We start from the raw sequence: 20441 nt of genomic DNA on the forward strand, positions 1-20441 counted from the left end.
TTGTCCGAAAAACCCATCTCTTGTATTAGAGAATTTAGACTTGGGTAGTCCGATTTTTGATGCTCAGGTGGCGAGTCTATTTCAAAGCGATATTTTTTTGGCTTTTGTACTTCGTTGCTCTCTAATTCGTTAATCGTATTTATTGGGATGGTATTTCCAAATGACTTAGACAGCGCCAATTGGTGGTTTCGTGTGGACTTTCTTTGTCGTTCTGATGTTGGTGGTACTCCTTTTTTGTTTTTCCGTTTTGGCGAAGGAGCTACACCCTCGGAGGATTGATGGAAGGATTGTCGTCCGAATGGCTCGATTCTGATTTTTTTGGGTGTTGTCTTCCCCTTTTCTACTGCTTTGACCGTTGGTAGGCTCATTCCACTGGTTTGTAGTTTTGTTGTTGGTCGTCCTCCGGTTCTTTTCCCCGTTGCCTTTGCCTTTCGTTTTGTTGAGCTGCTCGTTTGCTGTCTCAGTTGCTTCTTTGTTTGTTTCACTGGCGAGCCCGTAGCCTCATCCTCCTTGAAAATTGCGTGTTGTGGCGCGTTGGGGTTTTCTAAGTCTTAAAAACGTAGACATGGTCCAGATCTCCGTGCGGATTTATACGCGACATAATCACTAAGTCGAGATGGTCTACAAGGCCCGTAAATTAGAGGGTTCGGTAAAAAAGCTGCTCCGCTATTCCTTAATAATCTCGGTTGTTTGCCGAATGTTTGTACCCAAGCGGTGTGTGGAGTATATGTTAGAATTTTGCCGTCAACTGTTATATATCTTTGTTCAAAGGTTTTTGGGTTTTTCACCTTTGTTGCTATCCTAATGGTTTTCCGGGCCACCTGTTCTATACGTTTCTTAGTATGTGCGTCTACTCTATTGTTTTCTGTAGCCCTTTGTATCTTACATTAACCTTATCTTTGGCTAGTTCTATAACTTTATGACCTGCACCTGTTTTCTGTTGTGTCGGAGAATTTGCCTTTTGAAGTTTCTTTGGCATTTGTGGACTTGTTTTTCCTTTTTCTCTAACTGACACCTCGTCCTCTGACCATCTTTGTAGATCGTGCCTGGTCTCAGCGGGTAGTGGCGGCTTTGTTAAGTTCTTTCTATATAAATATGCTTGTTTTGCGTTTTCCCAATTTAAGTTATTTGGTGTACTGCTTGTTGCGATATTTGATAAAGGGGTGTTCGGTTTGCGGCCCATGTGTGCCTCAAACGGTGAAATTTTTTTGACGCCATGTGGTGTGATCCGTAACGTTTTTATGACTTCGGCTACATCGGAAGCTAGCCTGTACCTGCGTTTTAGTGTTTGTATCATTCTTTCAACTACCCCTATTGCTCTATTATCGTCTACCGGTGCAAAAAGTAGTTTTAAATTATTGGAGTTACAAAAAATTGAAACTTCTCTGCTCTGAATGTTTGAGCCTGATCACATCTTAATTTTCGCGGTACACCGTTGTTGGAAACATAGCGCTGCATGAACTTAATAGCAATGTCTGCTGTTGTGTTGGAAACAACCTTCGCGGCAGTAAACTTTGACCCTTTATCCATTGCAACCAAAATATATGCATCCCTATTTAATTCATCAGGGAGAGGTCCTCGGAAATCTAATTGAACTTCCTCGTTAGGTTCTACTACTGGTTCCATGAGGAAAGAATGTTTTTTTTTTCCTATAATGGGTTTTAAGTTTTTACCTTGCTCAGTGAATGCTTGCAGTTTTGTGCCATGTGGACAATGGTTCTGTGTATGTGAGGGAACCAGACGTGTAGGCACAGATCCAACATGGCCACCGCATCCTGGATGAAGTAGACGGAGGCTGTCGAGCACTATCTGTCGTAGTTGAGTGGTTATTACGATCCTTTCGTCGATTAGTAAACAATCTTCGCGGATGTGGAGCCAATCGCGAATGTTATGCCAATAGGGTCCATATGAGGTTTTATTGGCCTCCCAATCCCTTTTTTTATCAAAATTGATGAGTGGGCGGAGGTTGCGGTCTTTTTTCGTTGCCGCGGCAATGAATCGCTTTCCTAGCAGCCGTTGAAGCTTCTTCCTGAAGAGTGCGGTGTCTTCCTCGGCCTCTGTTGTATTTGAGGTCTTTTGTAGTGTTGCAACCAGTCCCTCTGTAAGAAACGCATGACTGGCCTCGGTTGACGTATTTTTCGTCATCGTTGGGGTGCCTCATTATGTCTCCTCTCTTCTTGGATTGTCTTGGTTGGGTCCACGCGGCTCACCCAGACTTCATCGTCCGATTTCTGTTCCCCAGACAGTTTTGTTTGTGTAAAGCTAGAGGTGAATTCGGTCTCTGTCTGGCAGGACTTCGTTTCTAATTGTCCCGTGATTTTCATTCGCTCCGTTTGGGTTGTTCGTTCTGTTTTCGATTGCTCCATTTGGTTAGTTCGCTCTTCCTTATTGTCATTGAAAATGATTTTAGGGAAGTTTGATTTCTTTCGTGTTTCCTCAGCTTTCTTTTGAGTAATAACCTCTCGTGCATCCTAAACTTTGGTGACACTCTCGTTTTTTGTCTGTTTTGGTGAGTTGGTATTTGCTTTCTTTCCTTTTGCGGGTGGCCTTTTGTGCCTTCGTGGATCGGAAAGACTTTCTTCCCTGTCCGAAGATCCTTGCCACTGTGTAGTTGACTCAGTGTGATGTTCTTTGTGATCGGTGCTCTTTCGTTCCGTGGGTATGAATCCTCCTTTGAATCCACGCGTTTCTGGTCGTCTGTTCATTTTATGGCAATGAATGAGGTTTACTGTTTTGCGGACTGGTTTTATTGTTTTCAATTTTGAGTGAAAGAGAGCTGACTGTTTGTTGGCGATTTTCAAGTGAGACTGAATTTGGTTGTGAGATTGCAATTGACCGTGTGTGGATTGTTTGGAATGTTCGTGAGTTAAATGAATTTTTGAAATAGCATCTAATAACCCTCTGTTTTTCGCGCGTTTTTTTTTCAGTTCATACGGTGCTTTGTTTTGATTGGCTAGGTTATTTAGAATGACGTTGTCAATCAATTCGAGGTCATTTATAAATGCATTAATTGATGCTATAACAAATTTCCCATCATACTTAATGGGGGGGTATTGCCAATCCAACTGGATTTTGGGACATATAGTCTATTAATCCCATTTTGTTTCCCGCAAGATGTTTGATAACAAAATGGAATGGTAATAGTCTACCAATCCACTCTGACTTGTTTTTGATCTTTCACTTTCGTACAAAGCGCTGATCAAATCTTGGTGGTCTGTAAAGACGGTAAAATGTTTTCCATAAAGATAATATTTGAACTGTTCAATTGCCCAAACAACTCCTAATAGTTCTAGTTCACTTACGGAATTTTTTCCTCGAGGGAGTTTCAGAAACGTGATGCGTACGCTACGGCTATCCAACCCTCTGGTGAACTTTGTTCTAATGCTGCCCCTAACCCTGTGTTAGATGTATCGCAAACTATGCGAGTTTCTAATTGTTGGTCAAAGTGTTTGTTTTGTGTTATTTTAGCTACTAATTTTAGTATGTTTTTGAAAGCTGTGTTATTTTCTGTTGACCAGTCAGGTGGTTTTTTCTTTCTTGTATTTTCTAGCAGTGGACGGAGGGCGGCAGCTGCTTGTACTTAATTTAGTATATATTGCGTGAGGTGGTGTATTGACCCCATAAAACTTTTTAATCGGTTTTCTTAATGAGCGGTGTTGTTCCTTCGCTATTAACGCTGAATCCTAACCACTCAATCTGTTTACAAGCGAACGTACATTTCTCAAGTGGAATTGCAAGGTTTTCTTCATCTAATCTGTCCAAAACTGCTTTCAGCTTCTGTTGATGTAACTCTGTGGATCCCCTCATAACTATCAGTATATCATCTAAGTATGCATATGTGTTCGTGCAGTTTGTCAACGTTAAGTCAATGGCTTTTTGAAATTCGACTGGCAGATCCGTGAGTTCGTACAATCCCTTTTGGAATTGACACGTTACTGTTGCATTGCCACCGATTAAACTGAAATTACATTGTTCGCGTGTTCGTTGATCCAGCGGGATTTGGGAGTATGCGTACGTCTGTTTTGTTTTGTCTGATTTTACTATTTGTGCGATGTTATCCAGTACTAAATCGATATTAGGCTTTTGATACTTGTTTTTATGGATGAATTTGTTGATTTTCTTGGAATCCAACGCAAATTTAACTATTTGATCCTTTTTTACTGTGATGACAATTGGACTGATGAATTGTCTATCTGAGAAGTTGTCCAGTTTGATAATGTGTTTCTGATTGATTATTTTGTTTAATTCCCCCTCCACACGTTCTTGGAGATGTATCGGAATGCGTTGACCTTTTTGTTGAATCGGAACAAATTCTTCAATGAACTGTGTTTTCATTGTATGATTTTTGGATTTTCCGATAGCACAGTTGTAAAAAATTGTTTTTTAGCCATTGTTTAATTGCTGGATCAGACTCTTCTTCTTCTTGTATAGCATGTACCTTTTGTTTTTGTTGTTCTCGGATTAGTTTGATACCGATCTGCGGTAACAGATTCCTTCCGATGATGTTTGCTTTTTTATCATCTACCACGATGAATGGAGCTGAAAGGATTATCCAACCTCCTGACTCGATAGTGATAATTAATCTTCACTTCGGAGCGATCGTTTCACCATTATAGCACGCTAAGTTTCGTGCGGTGTCTCCTGTTGGAATAGTTTTGAACAGTGATTTTTTGTCGTGTTGTTGAATGCGCCGTGCGGTTTTTTCGTTTAGAAATGACATCGGGCTTCCCGAATTGCCTATAGCAAACAATTGTTCTGAATTAGTTTTTAATTTGACTATGTGTCCGCTTAGATCTTCTACAGCTAGTGTTCTTGTGTTTTTAACCTCGAATGATTCCGCGATTGCCATCACCAAAAAATTATCTATTTGGTAATCGTCACAACCGTTGCTTGAAGAAAATTCAGCGAATGCCACTGGGTCGTTTTCCGTTTCAAGACTTTCAGTCTCTAGCTCCTCCTGTTGATCTATTTGTGTATCTTCTAGATAGTTCACCTGCGTGGAACGGCATACTTTAGCGAAATGGCCCCTTTTGGCGCATTTTGCATAAATTTTATCTTTTGCGGGCAGAACTGTAAATTTTTTGTTTACACCAAATTCCGCATTTATAACACTGTTTTTGACTACCTGTTTTGGTAGCTCTTTGTTGTCTTCTGGTAATTTGTGACCCGCGTGGAAACGGTCGCCCTCGAGCGCCTCGCCCTCTTTGTATTTTTGGAGTGTTAGAGTAGTTAGCGCGACCCCGCGTGTTTATGTAGTTGATTGGCTCTTGCTTTGGCGTAATCTGATATCCTCCGAAAGGTTCAATTCCTTTTTCTCTACGTATTGCATATTCATACGCGTCTTGTGGGCTCCTGGATTTTTCCAAAAGTTCTTCGGCGTTTTTGTCATTGTTCATGTGTGCTGTGAACATATCCCGGACCCATTCATCCTCACGGTCCCCGCAGTCAGCTCGTGACGCTAGTTCCACGAGGTCGGAATGAAATTGTTCTAAACTCTCAGTTTTCTTTTGTTTTCGACAGATGAAGTTGTATCTTTCAAAAGCGATTATTCTAGTTGTTACAAAAATATCCTCGAGGGTTGTCATCAGTTCTTGTGTAGAGACATTATGTAATTCCAAATTGGGTCTTTTCAGTTGTATTTGTCTTTGTCCTTCCGCTCCTAAACATAAGAATAGGCAGCTACGCACTTTTGCGTCGACTTCGTCCCTTCTAAATGAATTACAGAGTACTCCTTTCTCGCGTGCTTTTATCACGTTGTTTTCCCAACCAACTCTTTTCTCTTATTTTCTGACCTCTCTGTTCTTCCTTTGGGCCTCGGTTTCTCCCGTGATTTCAACCTCGTAAACTGGTTCTGGTGGTTCGACTAATGTTGGTCGGGCTCTCAATAAATTTCGTACTTCTATTCCATCCTTCGCGAATATAGCCATTTCCACTATTTCTGCCCACTTAGACCACTCTAGTGGTGGTTCGACAGATGCCTTTTCCCAGAACGGGGTAATGTTAAGTGGGTTTTTAGAGTATTCTGTTGGCTGCGCCATGTCATACCTCAACGTATGATCTTCTAATTCCAGAATCCGAATGGATCGAAAAACAGCTACTCTAGTTTTAACCAATGTTAATTCATGGTCTGACCGTTCATTCGGTCGTCATTTGAGAGAAGGTCTCTCAAGGTCGGTTGACCAGCCATATGTATGGTTATATCATACATCAACATAAAACATATGTATAAATATATATATCTAAGTTTTGTCGGTCCATGCCGGATGACAGTACCTGACCAAAAATAAATAAACTTCGAATTTTAATTAAAAACGAATTTACCAAATTCAAAACTATAGTTAATGCTTTTCAGATACTATTTTGAGTAGATTACTCATCAGAATCAACTTGTTAAACAGATGCGAAGTAGACTTTAAAAAATGTTTGAGTTTCCATTTCTAAGCATTTTGTTTTCATTTTAATTCAAAATCGAAAAAAGGGTTGATGTTTCACGAAGTTTTCATAAATTTACAGTCGCCTACCGAAGAATGCTTTAGATCAAATAGTGGATCAGAAATAATCCCCTGAAACTTGTTCTTGCTGTTTAAAAACACTCTTCAATTGACAGTTAATGTTTTTTTTTCCAGAACTCTCTGGTGAAACTCTTCGTTCCCATTAAAATTAGTGGAACACAACTGACAAACAACTTAGGTCTGTGCTTTGGTTGGTTGTGCATAGGTATGTTTCGACCGTTTAAAAAGTATATTTTAACAAAACCCGATCAAATTTCGATATATTTCGAGCGAGCAAGAGGTAAGCTTGATTTTTCGCAAGACTCAAATCCCTGTCTCCAGTTATTGTCTTTGTCGAGAACTGTAATTATTTTCGAACTTAGCCGGTTACTCTGCAAATAGAACAGAATGTTCCGACCATAGTCTTGAAAAATGTCAACTAAAGTTTTATTTCAAATTAGTCCTGTTTTTTTTCAGCGCGCTGTGATAAAAAGATCTGAACAAAAAATCAGAGCTTGGATAACTCGACAGTCATTAAAAAAAAAATAAACAAAACTGACAACAATTTTTGAATAAAAATGAGTGGAAAAATTAGATAAAACTATTCAAAATTTTTTTCATGTTTTTGCTGAAACTTTTTTAATTTTTCAAACAAAAAAATTTGAACACTAATGTTACTTGAGAACTATTAAAGTTAGGCCTTAATAAGTTATTGTAGACGGAAACTTTTCTTAAATTAAGCATAGATAAGCTTGCTGGCTTGCTTAATTCGCACGAAATTAGATCAGAAACCATAATTTTCAAGTTTTTCTTGACACTGGAAAAAATTTTCAAAATTTTCAAAAGTCGTTTAATCTTGACTACAAGCACTTTAGTATTCTTGCGATTGTTCTGATTCATTGTCTGATTTTAATTAACTGGTCTTATATGACCTTGTCTACCTCTAGTGACCTCCTTTGGATTGTGCAAGTGTCTGTGTCTTACTTTAATATAACACACATTTTAATTGAACTCTATTCTTCCTTTTTTCTTTATTTTAAGCTTAGTTTTTTTTAGAGTTTTAGTCTTTTTTATTGTGGCGCAGTCATCTGTAAACAAATCTGGCATGATGGGAGTCCCCCTATTCTGGCAAACTTATACAAGGGAGCCTCCAACCCAACGGGAAGATTGGAGGGACATATTCCAATTGGCATTAATAGCCTAGAAGAATATCGATTTAGATAGTTTATTGAATCCTTTGGAATTTTTAAAACCAGAGACTTTTCAATTACAGGAAAACCTCAAAAGAAATCAACGACGGCAAAAACGGATCGATTAGCAAGAAACGCAAGAGGAAGGATTCCAAAAACGCCAGATTTAAATTAGAATCCAGAAAAATCAAAGGAATGCGAATGGAAGAAGCAGACAAAAAGATCCAATCTATGCTTTCACTAGCACTTCGTAGTGACTGTAAAAAAGTTTTTTCACAAAAGTTTTCGAAAGTCAAAATTCTCTGAAAAAATTTCGCCGAAATTTGAGATCTCCTAATCCAAGCTTTTATTGGAAAACCCAAGGTAACCTCCGAACGCCACACCCTACTTAATAGAAGCCAAAGAGACAGAGAAAGCTTGAAATAATTCTCGGGCGCTCTAGCACAAATGGCTAAGAAATGCGAAATATCCAGTGGAGAGGAGGAGAGGATCCGCGACATTTTTATCAACAACAAGAAGAACCATGAAATCCAAAAGAGAATATTGGACCGAAACCTGACCACCTCAAGAAGCTCTGAATATTGTTTTTCAAGACGAGAAAGAAGTCTTAATTCTTGTTAAGATGACAAACAGTTTTAAATCTACTTACTTTGTAAATAATCATGCTGTAAGTAATCACCGGAACTTTAACAAACGGGAACCAACTTTAGCAGTAGGTAGAGGAAACACATGATTCAAATCTGAAGAAGAGTTTACAATATGATATCTTGCTCTCTGTCCGGCGAAGGATGCGATTTGTACCTGTAGTAATTTTAAAGATCATTTCACCAAGAATTGTAAATCTAGAAGAAAAATAATCACAAAATTGTAGATACCACATTTGTTAATCCGTCAGATAACCCGCTGTAAATAAACATGTACATAAAGAATGCTGCGGTGTAAATAATGCATGGTCGGGGGCAGTACAAATTGATAACTGCGACTATTCTTTTTTAAACTTGACTAAAAAGTTTGACAATGATAGAAAAGAATTGAAAAAAATTACTTTACATCCGATTGGAAAGTAAGTTTTTTGAAAAGAAATGTACTTCATGAACTTAAGTTACGCGACCCCCAATTGAAAATTTAAGCAGTCGATCAAGCTACAAAAGACCATAATAAAGGCCTTACTGATGATCCGATGAAGCTTGTGGGACAAATGATCGCACCAATAAGATCCAAGGGATGGACGTACGACAAAACAGCTTTCTTTATCACTGATGGCCATGAACAAAACAACCTGTGGAATTACAAACTACCTCACGTCGGATTTGAATGTGCACTAAATCTTTTTACACACTTCAAAAACAACACCGAAAGTAAGTCATTCATAAATTCCATCGGATCATTCAAATAGAAAATTAACAAAACGTTCCTCCTTTCATGACCCACTGAAACCAATACAAGTAAAAAGGCAAAAAGAAATGCTACATTTACTCCCAGCGGTGAACAAAGACCTCGATAGACTTATTTCAGAAGAACATGTTAAGAAAATTAGAATCATGCGACAGAGATAGATATATTAGCCTGAAAGTAATTACCTGCAAGAAAGATAAATAAAAAATGCTCGCGTTTGACTCAAAGTTCACAAACAAAAATTAGTCGCCAAACATCCATGAACTAGCAGATAACGCGGCACCATGGTTTTCAGAAAAATCCGACGGAAAAGTTGGGTTCAGTAAACTACACCTCAAAAATGCTTACAGTCCATTAAATTTCGGCTTCACAAGTGAACGATGCAATTTCAGCATCGTTGGAGGAAATATAACCTGTACATATTAGATTTTAAGAGGTGTTTACGGACTTGGTGGTTTGTCAAATGAATACTAAAAGATAATGGCCACAACTGAAAATTTAACGAGCATAAAGCAATCGTTGAAAATTTTTTATCGATATGCGAATTTCTCAAAAAAGAAATCGAATAGATAGGTTTTAAAATATCGAAATTAGGAGTATTTCCGCTGGAAGATAAAAACTTAGCAAAAAAAATTATACCAATCCCTCGGAACTTGAATGAGTTGCGCTTGTTTTTCGGATCAACAAACTAATTTATAAAACTTTTACCGAACCGTGCATCACTGGGAAGTCCATTACGACTCCTGTTAAACAAGAAATGAACATTAGCTTGGTCACATGACCATTTCATTGCTGTCAAGAAAACCAAACAAGAAATCGATAATTTAACCGACTTTAAAACCCACACGAAGCGAAATACTCAACAAATGAACTCGAACTTTTAGGCATTGTTTGGGCAGTCGCACACTACAAAAGTTACCTATACGGTTCGGAATTTGAAAATATAACCCATTAAGCTACCATGAAAATTAAACTTATCATAGCCGCTCAACAAGTTAGTTTGACAGATTTTTACTGCTTAATTTTTCAATAAAACATCTAGCTGGCAAAGATATGGGCTTCACGGATTTAATCTCAAAAATTCCAATTGGAAAGCCAATGCCACCATCAATTTATGACAGAGATTTCGTAATGGCAACAATCGGCAAATTTAGTTCAATTATAAATCCATCGGTTATCCAGTTATTAGACAAACTAAAATCACATTCTAGTTTGATTGAACAAAACTCGGAAAATTGCAATGACCTAACACTAAGTAATATGATTGTCTAAGAAATCTTTTCTGAATTGGTTAATTCCAGATTGAAAAATTGCAACTTTGATCATTTCCGTTCTAAACTTTCTACTTCAAAACGTTCTCCGATGGGTTATTAAAAAAAGGAATTGTTCAAAATTACCAACTCAAATTTAGTTTTAAAATGTTTTTTATTTACATTCGAATTATTTTAAAATTCCAAAAGAATCTAGTATCGTAAAAAGTATATAGTAGAATTGTAATTACTCCCTCATCGCCTCGAGTGACTTTAATTTTAGCTAAGACAACTATGTTTTCAGATCAATCATCAATAGCAAGAAAAGACCGGGAATCTCTAAAGTTGCCAAAAAAAACTTAGGAAGTCAATATTTTCTATATTAGTAAATTGATTGCTTGGCTTACCGAAGAAGATGGCTTTTTATATCCCATGGTTCTAAAAGGGAAAAGTGAGATTCAAATCACTAGGTCAGGCATTTATTTTTACAAAATCTTACAAACTGCTAACGGTATGTTTTATATATTCGGAATTACGTTTGACGGAATACCTTTCGAAATATGTTTGATCGCTTCATATCAACAGTAGGGCTTACTTCCACGGGAAGAAATGCACAGATTGTTTAAAATCAGATAAAAATTTTAGACCTTTAAAATATTATAACCATCTTCCTGACCTTAAATTTGTAAATGAAGAAGTAGATTTAGACTTCGCAGGTCCCTTATATTCTTGCTTTGTATAGAGAGGTTGTCTAAATTTCCATCAGCGAAAATTACCTCAAATGATACCGTCAAAACAGTGATCGACTTTCTAACTGATTATATTCTTCTTCACGCAATCTAAAACTCAATTCGGATTGACCACGCCTCGTGCTTTACCGGAGCCAAATTTAAACTTTTTTGCGATTCACATAACATAAATATTATATTTTATACAGAAGGGGACCAACTTTCCAACGGATTAATGGAAATTTTGTTCTTGCCGTCAAAATCAAAGTTACAAACAATGTCTTCAGAACTTCCTAAGCCTTCACTTACAGATTCGGTTTCTAAAGTCACTTGGATCTCACAGAGCACAAAATAATCGAAAATAAAATAAATTCAAATCGAAATCATTTCAACAGAACACCAAACATTCTCTAGAAAATCTTGACAATTGAAATGGTAATGACTTTTTAGTCAAAAGAAAATCAATTATTTCCAGGAACAGTGCACACAATTGGGCTTCTGATGACAGAGTAGAAAATGGATGTCTGGACACTCCAAAAGAAAACAAAAATGGCAACCCCGAAGACAAAGGATACGACTTGAAATGTAGCCCTTCACAGACCAAGGTTCCCACGTCAAAAAATTTAACGAGACTTCTACTTTACAACCCTTTACAGAAAAGTAAATATCTTTCGAAAGGTTTTAAATTGGAGAAACGGGAGCCTTAATATCGACCTTTGGGAGAGAAATCTATACATTCTGCTAATTCAACGGTGAAATTTGCCAGCGGAGAAGCCCTATTGAAGTTCGATATAGCCATTAAAAAATAATCGTTCGAAGCAAGCTAAAGTTTTCAAAGGTAGTGTCACAGTCCCTGATTTTAATCTTTACTATGAATTAAGAACAACAAGAAGAAAAATGTGCGCAAAAACAAGACAAGATGTGGCCATCACTCCCTCCAATAATCTCTCAAGGACAAAATCAACAACAAAGAAATACATGCAGTCCAGAAATCAGCTTCAGAAGAAGACAAAATTTCAACTGGAATGGACCTCACGAAAAAACTTTCCCCAGTTCAAATCCGACACTATTTACATGATGAAACTTTTGACCGGAGCCATTGGGAATGGACATCAGGCTGTTTTGAATGTGAAAGTGTAGGTGAGGAAAGTTTCAATAATGACTTAAATAATCATGCGCCAAATCTTAGGAAATTACCATACTGGGATAACCATACTAAATCTGGATATGTAGTTTTAGATTAGAACTCACAGGGAGCATCAACTGAATGCCCGATGAGCTTAATACCGGCCATCACTTCCCACAACATACCGAACTCGGATTCCCTGAACTGACGGTATCACCATCAGTTTCGAATTGGAATATTTAATTCAATTTTCACATTGGGACCCCAATTTCGAGTTGGAATATTTTGTCGAAACGTTGCAATCGAAATCATTAGTATAATTTTACTGAAACTTACATAATGTGTTTTTAATTCTGCTTAAAACGAAAAACATGCTTGCTGTCCAAATGGGTATTTGGCATGGATTTTTTCTTCTCAATTAGAAGGCACGAATCAGTAGGCTGTTTCTGTCTGCATGTTTTTTTTTCATTCATAAGTAAAAAGCAGAAATGATTACCAGTTTGATTTGCAAGGTAAACGTTGTGAAACCCTTTTAACCTTCATATAGGCGCTGCCCAGTTTCCCCTATAAAATGAAAGTGTTTTTAAGACAAAAAGAAATGCAAATAATGCAAACAAGCAACAAAAACACTTAAATTTAACAATTGAACTGAAATCAATTTAGAAAATCAAAAGAAAAGCCGGCGGTTGCTTTGCAACTTTTTTCATTGTTGCATTGCTGCAAAATTTTAATTGCTGCAAAAAATTTAGTATGAACCCGTTATAAAAATTGTTTGAATTTATATAACAGTCGCCCCCTTTTCGTATCTAAAGAATTGCCATCTTTATAAATAAAAGCAGTAGATTAGCACTAACGTTTTGTATATGTTTCGAAATTTCCTGCATTCTGATCGGTCATAATTCGACAAACTTAAGCTAATTTATTATATTTTAACGATAAATTCGACTAACATTTACTGGAAAACTTGACGAACAATTTCCTCCAACCCTTTCTTTGAAAGAAAGGGGGTAATTGCTGAGTCGATAAAAGTTTTTGTTCTACTTTTTCTAACTATTTTTAGTTTATAAAAAATTTTGACCTGTTTTTTTTGCCCGGGAGTTCCCGCGTTGGCGAAACTAAGATTGCAATCAAATATCGCAAGTAAAATTTAATGATTTACTTACTTTTTTATGCACTAAGCTGACTATCAAAATTATTACAATCAATTGCAATTGATACTTAACTTCATCGATTCAATGGTCATCAAAATCCAATAAAAGTCATTAGAAGCATGTTTTGGTACAAATTATATGCAGATTTCATACAGATTATTTACGCAATTTCTACGGATTATATAAACTATAAAATTTATCACATTTTTGTTCATTTTTTGTTACCTTTAATGTTTTTTATCGCGTTCAGTCATTTTCAACAAAAAATCACGCAGTAACAATTTGTTTTCAATATAAATTTTTTTGAAAATTCAAATTGAAAACAACGTTTGTTACGTAATTTTTTGTTAAAAATGACCAAAAAACAATAAAAGTTAAAACCAAAAAGTAAAAATTGAGGGACTACGAAAAAAAAACCAAAAAATACCCCAAACAAGTCATTATTGAAAAACAAATCACTTTGCTCTAAATAGCCTGCTGGGATGGCTTTCGGGAAAACCTATGAAATATATTTAAAATTTTTGTCATTTTTTCACGAACAGTATCATTTTTTTTTCAAAGTGAACATTATTCCTTAGAGCTTAACAGGCAGTTGAAACATTCAGGCCTTCGCCCTGATACGAGCAGTTTATTTAACAGTTTATATAGCAGCTAGCTGATACGCGTACTGGTTTATACAACACCGCAATATGCTTTGCATAATTTTAATAACATTAGGGACCTTCTTCATAGCCTCAAATGAGGAAATTGAAAACCATTTTGCTTATGTTTTTCTGTTTGCAACCTAAATTAAAAGATTTGCCGTCGTTCAAAACCGTTCAGAAAGAAAGCAATGCAACTTAAAAAGAAAAAATAGTTCCTTACAAAGAACAGTGTTTGTATATCAATTAAATTTGAATTCTCGAATGTTCTGAGTGCTTTTCAGCAGTTTCCAAACCCCAATCAGTTCGAAAAAATATATCAAAGGTAAAATAACTTTTAAATTTTGAGCTTCACTTCAGACAACAAAGTTTTTCAGATGGGAAAAAAAATTCTGGCAAAAACACCGCGGTAAACATTCGAAACATAACAAATTGAGAAAAAACCAAAATAAACCACCCCAAGCGTAAATATTATGCTTTATCTTCAAAAATCGGTACAATAAACAATTCAAAAAATGAGAAAAAATAATCGTACATTTTTATTGTGAATTAAGATAAAAATAACAAAAAATTGGAGTAAAAATCAGGATTTTCTATTTTACGACCCAAATATTTTCTTTTCGTTTTTATTTTTAAACTTTCGATCATAATGTTTAAGTCTGATTGGAAGTAATGATTTATCAAAATGAAAATCCAAGTTCTAGTTTAAAGAATACCAGACCGACTATATAGTTTCAAGCAGCATATAACACAATAAAACAAAATGCATGGCTTCTCCGTCAGACAAACGTTTTAAAAACTACTTGAAAAATTGTTCCATTTGGTCCAGTTAGAGTATTTTTCTCAAAGTTCAGATTCCTTATTAAATATTTTCGACAACAACCGACACTATCTGAAAAATCAAAAATGAAAGTACAAATCATTTTTTTCCTGAAAGTGCATGGGTTTTTATAGACGAGTTTACCAAAATGATATTGCACGCAAAGTTCCTAGTTTTTTATGCGTAGCGTGAGCGGTGAAAGATTGCTGCTCTAAAATCAATCCAGTTTGAACTTGCTAGATCTTGTTGAGCCAATTAAAGCAATAACACCCATGTTGAACGCAAACTTTGTCAGATTCTCGCAGTGGAATGCGAATCTTGCAAGAACATCGCATGATTTGCATTCCCAATTTGAAAAAAAAAGTCATTTTAAAATGATGGATTCATTTTAAAAAAAGATATAAAATGTCAATGAATTTAGAGTAATAAGACTCATCATCACGCCACAACTGTAAAACAAAGGAGCACTGTAGAAAGTGCAAAAAAATACACATTTACCAGCACCAGAAAGTATTTATAAAAAAATGACAAACGGCAAAAAGTTGCAACAAGACTGAACCCCCACTCAAGTCAATGGAGTCTCAACAACAAGTCCTTCGACTTGAATATGTCGCGTGTATTGATGGATAATTGTAATTTGAAAACATTTGGAGCTTCTTATGATAAAAGAGTTGACTAACTGCTGCTTTCAATTATTTTTGAGCTTGATGGAAGTGTTGATTTTGGAATTTTACACGCATCTAACTATTGCCGAACTGGAGCAGTTTCCTAACTATGTTCTTGAAGACGAGTCGTAAGTCGACGAACAATTTGCCCGACATATAGGGCGTTGCAACCCACCCAAGTGATTTTATACATGACATGGCTTCGGAATAAATAACAAACAAGCTCTTTAAGCGCAGATACACATTGACCTAATTTCTCAGTAAGACAAAAAATTGTACTGGAAGGTCAACACCAGAAAGGGTTTTTATCAAAAATATGCTGCTAACTGATCCACAGTACGGAAAAAAGCAAAAACTCTGTCATAATTTTGCTTTATTTTATTAGGCTGCTTAGATTTATCATGACCAGCAGTAAAAAAAAACATCGGTATTTTTTTTAACATTTAAGTGGTAAAATGCAGGAGAAAACTGGTTGTCGTGCTGGCAAACAAATTGACCACCTGGGCTCAAAAAGAGAAAAAAAATTAGGAGAACAGACAAGGTTAATTAATTCAAGAACCGCTTACATCGTAAAGAGACTAGTAACATCAAACAACACCAGTTGCACTTCTGCACCCAAACAAATAGCTAATAAGTCGCTTGCAAAAGGGGCCACTTCTCGTCTGCTTGTTATATTTTGGCACCTTTGCGAGAATTTTGGCTAAAGTTAAAGAATAATTTTGATAACAAGAGCAGGGCATACACAAAATAGGTTTCAAGGGTGTGTTGTTTTTGTGCACCTTAGCCAGACCATTTGATCGAGCAAATTGACCGCCACTAAAATTCAAATTGAAAAAAAAACATTAGTTACGTAATATTTTGTTGAAAATGACCAATTGCGATAAAAAAAGAAAAAAATCTAAAACCAAAGTTTTCTAGGTAAAAGTAAAAATTGAAGGACTACGAAAAAAAATACCCCAAACACTCTGCTCTAAATAGCCTGCTGGGATGGCTTTCGGGAAAAACCCATAAAATATATTTAAAATTTTTGGTCATTTTTTTACAAACAGTATCATTATTTTTCAAAGTGAACATTATTCCTTAGAGCTTAACAGGAAGTTGAAACATTCAGGCCTTCGCCCTGATACGAGCAGTTTTGTTTAACAGTTTATATAGCAGCTGGCTGATACGTGTACTGGTTTATACAACACCGCATTATGTCGTGCATAAATTTTAATAACATTAGGGACCTTCTTCATAGCCTCAAATGAGGAAATTGAAAACCATTTTGCTTATGCTTTTCTGTTTGCAACCTAAACTGAAGTATTTGCCGTCGTTCAAAACCGTTCAGAATGAAAGCAATGCAACTTAAAAAGAAAAAATAGTTCCTTACAAAGAACAGTGTTTGTATATCAATTAAATTTGAATTCTCGAATGTTCTGAGTGCTTTTCAGCAGTTTCCAAACCCCAATCATTTCGAAAAAATATATCAAAGGTAAAATAACTTTTAAATTTTGAGCTTCACTTCAGACAACAAAGTTTTTCAGATGGGAAAAAAATTTCTGGCAAAAACACCGCGGTAAACATTCGAAACATAACAAATTGAGAAAAAACCAAAATAAACCACCCCAAGCGTAAATATTATGCTTTATCTTCAAAAATCGGTACAATAAACAATTCAAAAAATGAGAAAAAATAATCGTACATTTTTATTGTGAATTAAGATAAAAATAACAAAGAATTGGAGTAAAAATCAGGATTTTCTGTTATACGACCCAAATATTTTCTTTTCGTTTTTATTTTGAAATCTCGATCATAATGTTTAAGTCTGATTGGAAGTAATGATTTATCAAAATGAAAATCCAAGTTCTAGTTTAAAGAATACCAGACCGACTATATAGTTTCAAGCAGCATATAACACAATAAAACAAAATGCATGGCTTCTCCGTCAGACAAACGTTTTAAAAACTACTTGAAAAATTGTTCCATTTGGTCCAGTTAGAGTATTTTTCTCAAAGTTCAGGTTCCTTATTAAATATTTTCGACAACAACGGACACTATCTGAAAAATTGAAAATGAAAGTACAAATCATTTTTTTCCTGAAAGTGCATGGGTTTTTATAGACGAGTTTACCAAAATGATATTGCACTCAAAGTTCCTAGTTTTTTATGCGTAGCGTGAGCGGTGAAAGATTGCTGCTCTAAAATCAATCCAGTTTGAACTTGCTAGATCTTGTTGAGCCAATTAAAGCAATAACACCCATGTTGAACGCAAACTTTGTCAAATTCTCGCAGTGGAATGCAAATCTTGCAAGAACATCGCAAGATTTGCATTCCCAATTTGAAAAGTTCGAATAAATACCCACTGAATTGAGAAAAAAATCTGAACAGATCACAAGAGAAAAAAAGTGCGACAAAAACTTGATACAATTTTTGATCGAACAAGAACTGCTTAGAAATTTACTAAAAACCTGCTGAGAAACGGCTAAAACAAATTACTAGCAAAGACTACAAACCAATCTTTTATGTAATTATTATTCCGCTCAATTATAATTCAATCTCAATTGTAAGCTTCTCAATTTAAAAATTTTGAAGTATTTTCTCTGGGCTTAGTTTTTAATAATCTTCGTTGAAAACTCAAAACAGAAAAATGAAAGTGTAACTTCGCATGAGAAAACATTCCTCTAAGTGAAAAAAAAACTAAGCTACAAAGTCTGGTGACAACAGGTCACAATGAAAGATAGGCTTCTAAACTTCTGCAATAGATACTTCTCTAGCATTCTCACGGCAATCTGTCATGTCCAATAACTCAAACTGATGACCACTATATATTGCTGGACTTTGGAAAGGAAAGTTGTTTTTTTTACAATGAACAAAGTATCAAGCCTCAAAGTGTCAAACGGAACTGCGAGACATATTGTTAGCCTTTAAGTATTGCTTAGCCTCACTAGCAGCTCTGTTTCGGATTTATTTCTCGCATCGTAGCTAGCAGCTAGCATTTTAATCACATCAACGTTGCAATTCTTGTCTGCTGGCTTGTGCAATAGATTGTTGATTGCGGCGACCATCGCATTCTTGTTAAACTTCGAAACATGAAGAAATTTAGGTTGCTTGCTAAAAAAATCAGAAAAAATTTCAAGTTAGTTTCGATGAACACCAGCGAGTTTGAATTGCTGACTAAAGTTTCTTCATCTTGGTATGGCAATTCTAGAAACAATTTTATTTGGCGAATAGAATGCTCAGTTTATAAACTGTTAGCGCGAACCCTTTGAAAAAAATTTTAAGAGTGGAATCAAAACACAGGAGTAACAACAAGTAAAGCAGCTCGGTATTCTTCTGAGGTCTTCTGACTGTCTTGAAGCAGCTTTATGATGCTGACGTTTCAATAAATTCATTTGAAATTTTCTCACAGTGTTGTTTGTAATACACCTGTTCTGATGAATACTAGAGCGCAGTAATCCAAGGACAAACTTATTGGAGAGACATTCTTTAAGAATTTTTTTGCGTGAAATAGTACGAACTGACTTTTTATAAGTTCGATTGTACTTAGTAAACAAGCCCTGTGTTTTGTAAGACGATAGAAGGATGCCAAATGGTCAAAAGGGAAAAATTATCTTCAATAGATAACCATAAAAACGAAACGATGTGAAATGTCATAGAATATCGCATAAAAAAACTCATCATCTGGACATCTAAAAGACAAAAAAAAAACACTGTAAAAACTACAATAAAGTAATACAAATTAGTAGCACCGGAAATTAACTATATAGGAAATATGGGTAGGGGGCAGCGAATATGCAACAACGGTGAACCCCGCGCGCCCATATATGAATTCCTCGGATTTTTTCAGTATCTTTTAAAACATCTTTTTTTCCTTATTTTTGAAATGCTTCTTAGTGTTCATTTTAGGAATAACAAATCTTGCAAGATTTGAATTGCCGGACAAAAAATCAAAAAACGAAACCGTAGCATTTTTGACGACGTTTTTACAAACTAAAATTGTTTTTTGGCCTGAGATATGCACACATAAACTTAACTCGCAGCCCAAAAAAACTGAGGTCAGTTAGAAGACAAAAACCAACGTCTGATAGCCTGAGCTATCTGGCAAAATGTCTTGAAAGAATCCTCCAGAAAAATTTATCTTGACAATTACTTCCAATGAAATTATCAATTTAAGCTCATTTAAATCAACATTACTTCTAAATAAGGTCTGTGAAGGTCATGATAATTCTCGCTACTGAGCATGGTGAATTTTTTCTAACTATGTTGGACAGCTAATAAACATGCTCAAGTTATGTTGTGCTTTGAATATCAAATAAAGCATTTAGAACATTTAAGTTTTTGGGACTTTTTTGAGTAAGTGTTACTCTATCCTGGTAATTTTGCATTTCAACAACCAAATAAATAGAGATATTTTTATCTTTTTGCGACAGAAAATAAAGTGTTTTTCAGTTTGTGAGCACTGCTTTTATTCGCACTCAGTGTTTGGGTTTTGTTTCTGTTTTCTGTTTTCATTTTGATCTGTTTTTGACAATCTAACAAGGAGTTGAAGTTTTAAGCACAATGTCTCATACAACGAACTCTTTGCAGCAGCGGAGCCTGTAAAAACTTTTAAAAAGCCCTTAAAATGATATATTCAATGCTAAGTATTAATGGTTTTTTGCCGCACTCTGGAAATAAAGTATTTTGACATTTTATTTCAATAAAGTGGAATCAAAACACAGGAGTAACAACAAGTAAAGTAGCTAAGTAAAGTATTCTTCTGAGGGCTTCTGTTTGTCTTGAAGCAGCTTTATGATGCTCACATTTCAATGAATTCATATGGAATTTTCTCACAGTGTTGTTTGTAATACACCTGTTCTGAAGAGTACTAAAGCGCAGTAATCCAAAGATAAACTTATTGGAGAGACCATCTTTAAGAATTTTTATGCGTGAAATAGTACGAACTGACTTTTCATAAGTTCGATTGTACTGAATAAACAAGCCCTGTGTATTGTAAGACGATA

At 35.7% G+C, this 20441-nt stretch overlaps 1 protein-coding gene across 1 annotated transcript in view; it reads right to left on the minus strand.

Annotated features, from left to right (window-relative positions):
* The window catches only part of LOC134846000 (intraflagellar transport protein 81 homolog), a 282975-nt gene that overhangs the window by 226469 nt on the left and 36065 nt on the right, over nt 1-20441 (minus strand). The gene's annotated exons all lie outside the window — the stretch shown is intronic.

The sequence above is a fragment of the Symsagittifera roscoffensis genome, chromosome 1, assembly GCF_963678635.1.
Source record: "Symsagittifera roscoffensis chromosome 1, txSymRosc1.1, whole genome shotgun sequence".
Lineage (NCBI taxonomy): Eukaryota > Metazoa > Xenacoelomorpha > Acoela > Convolutidae > Symsagittifera > Symsagittifera roscoffensis.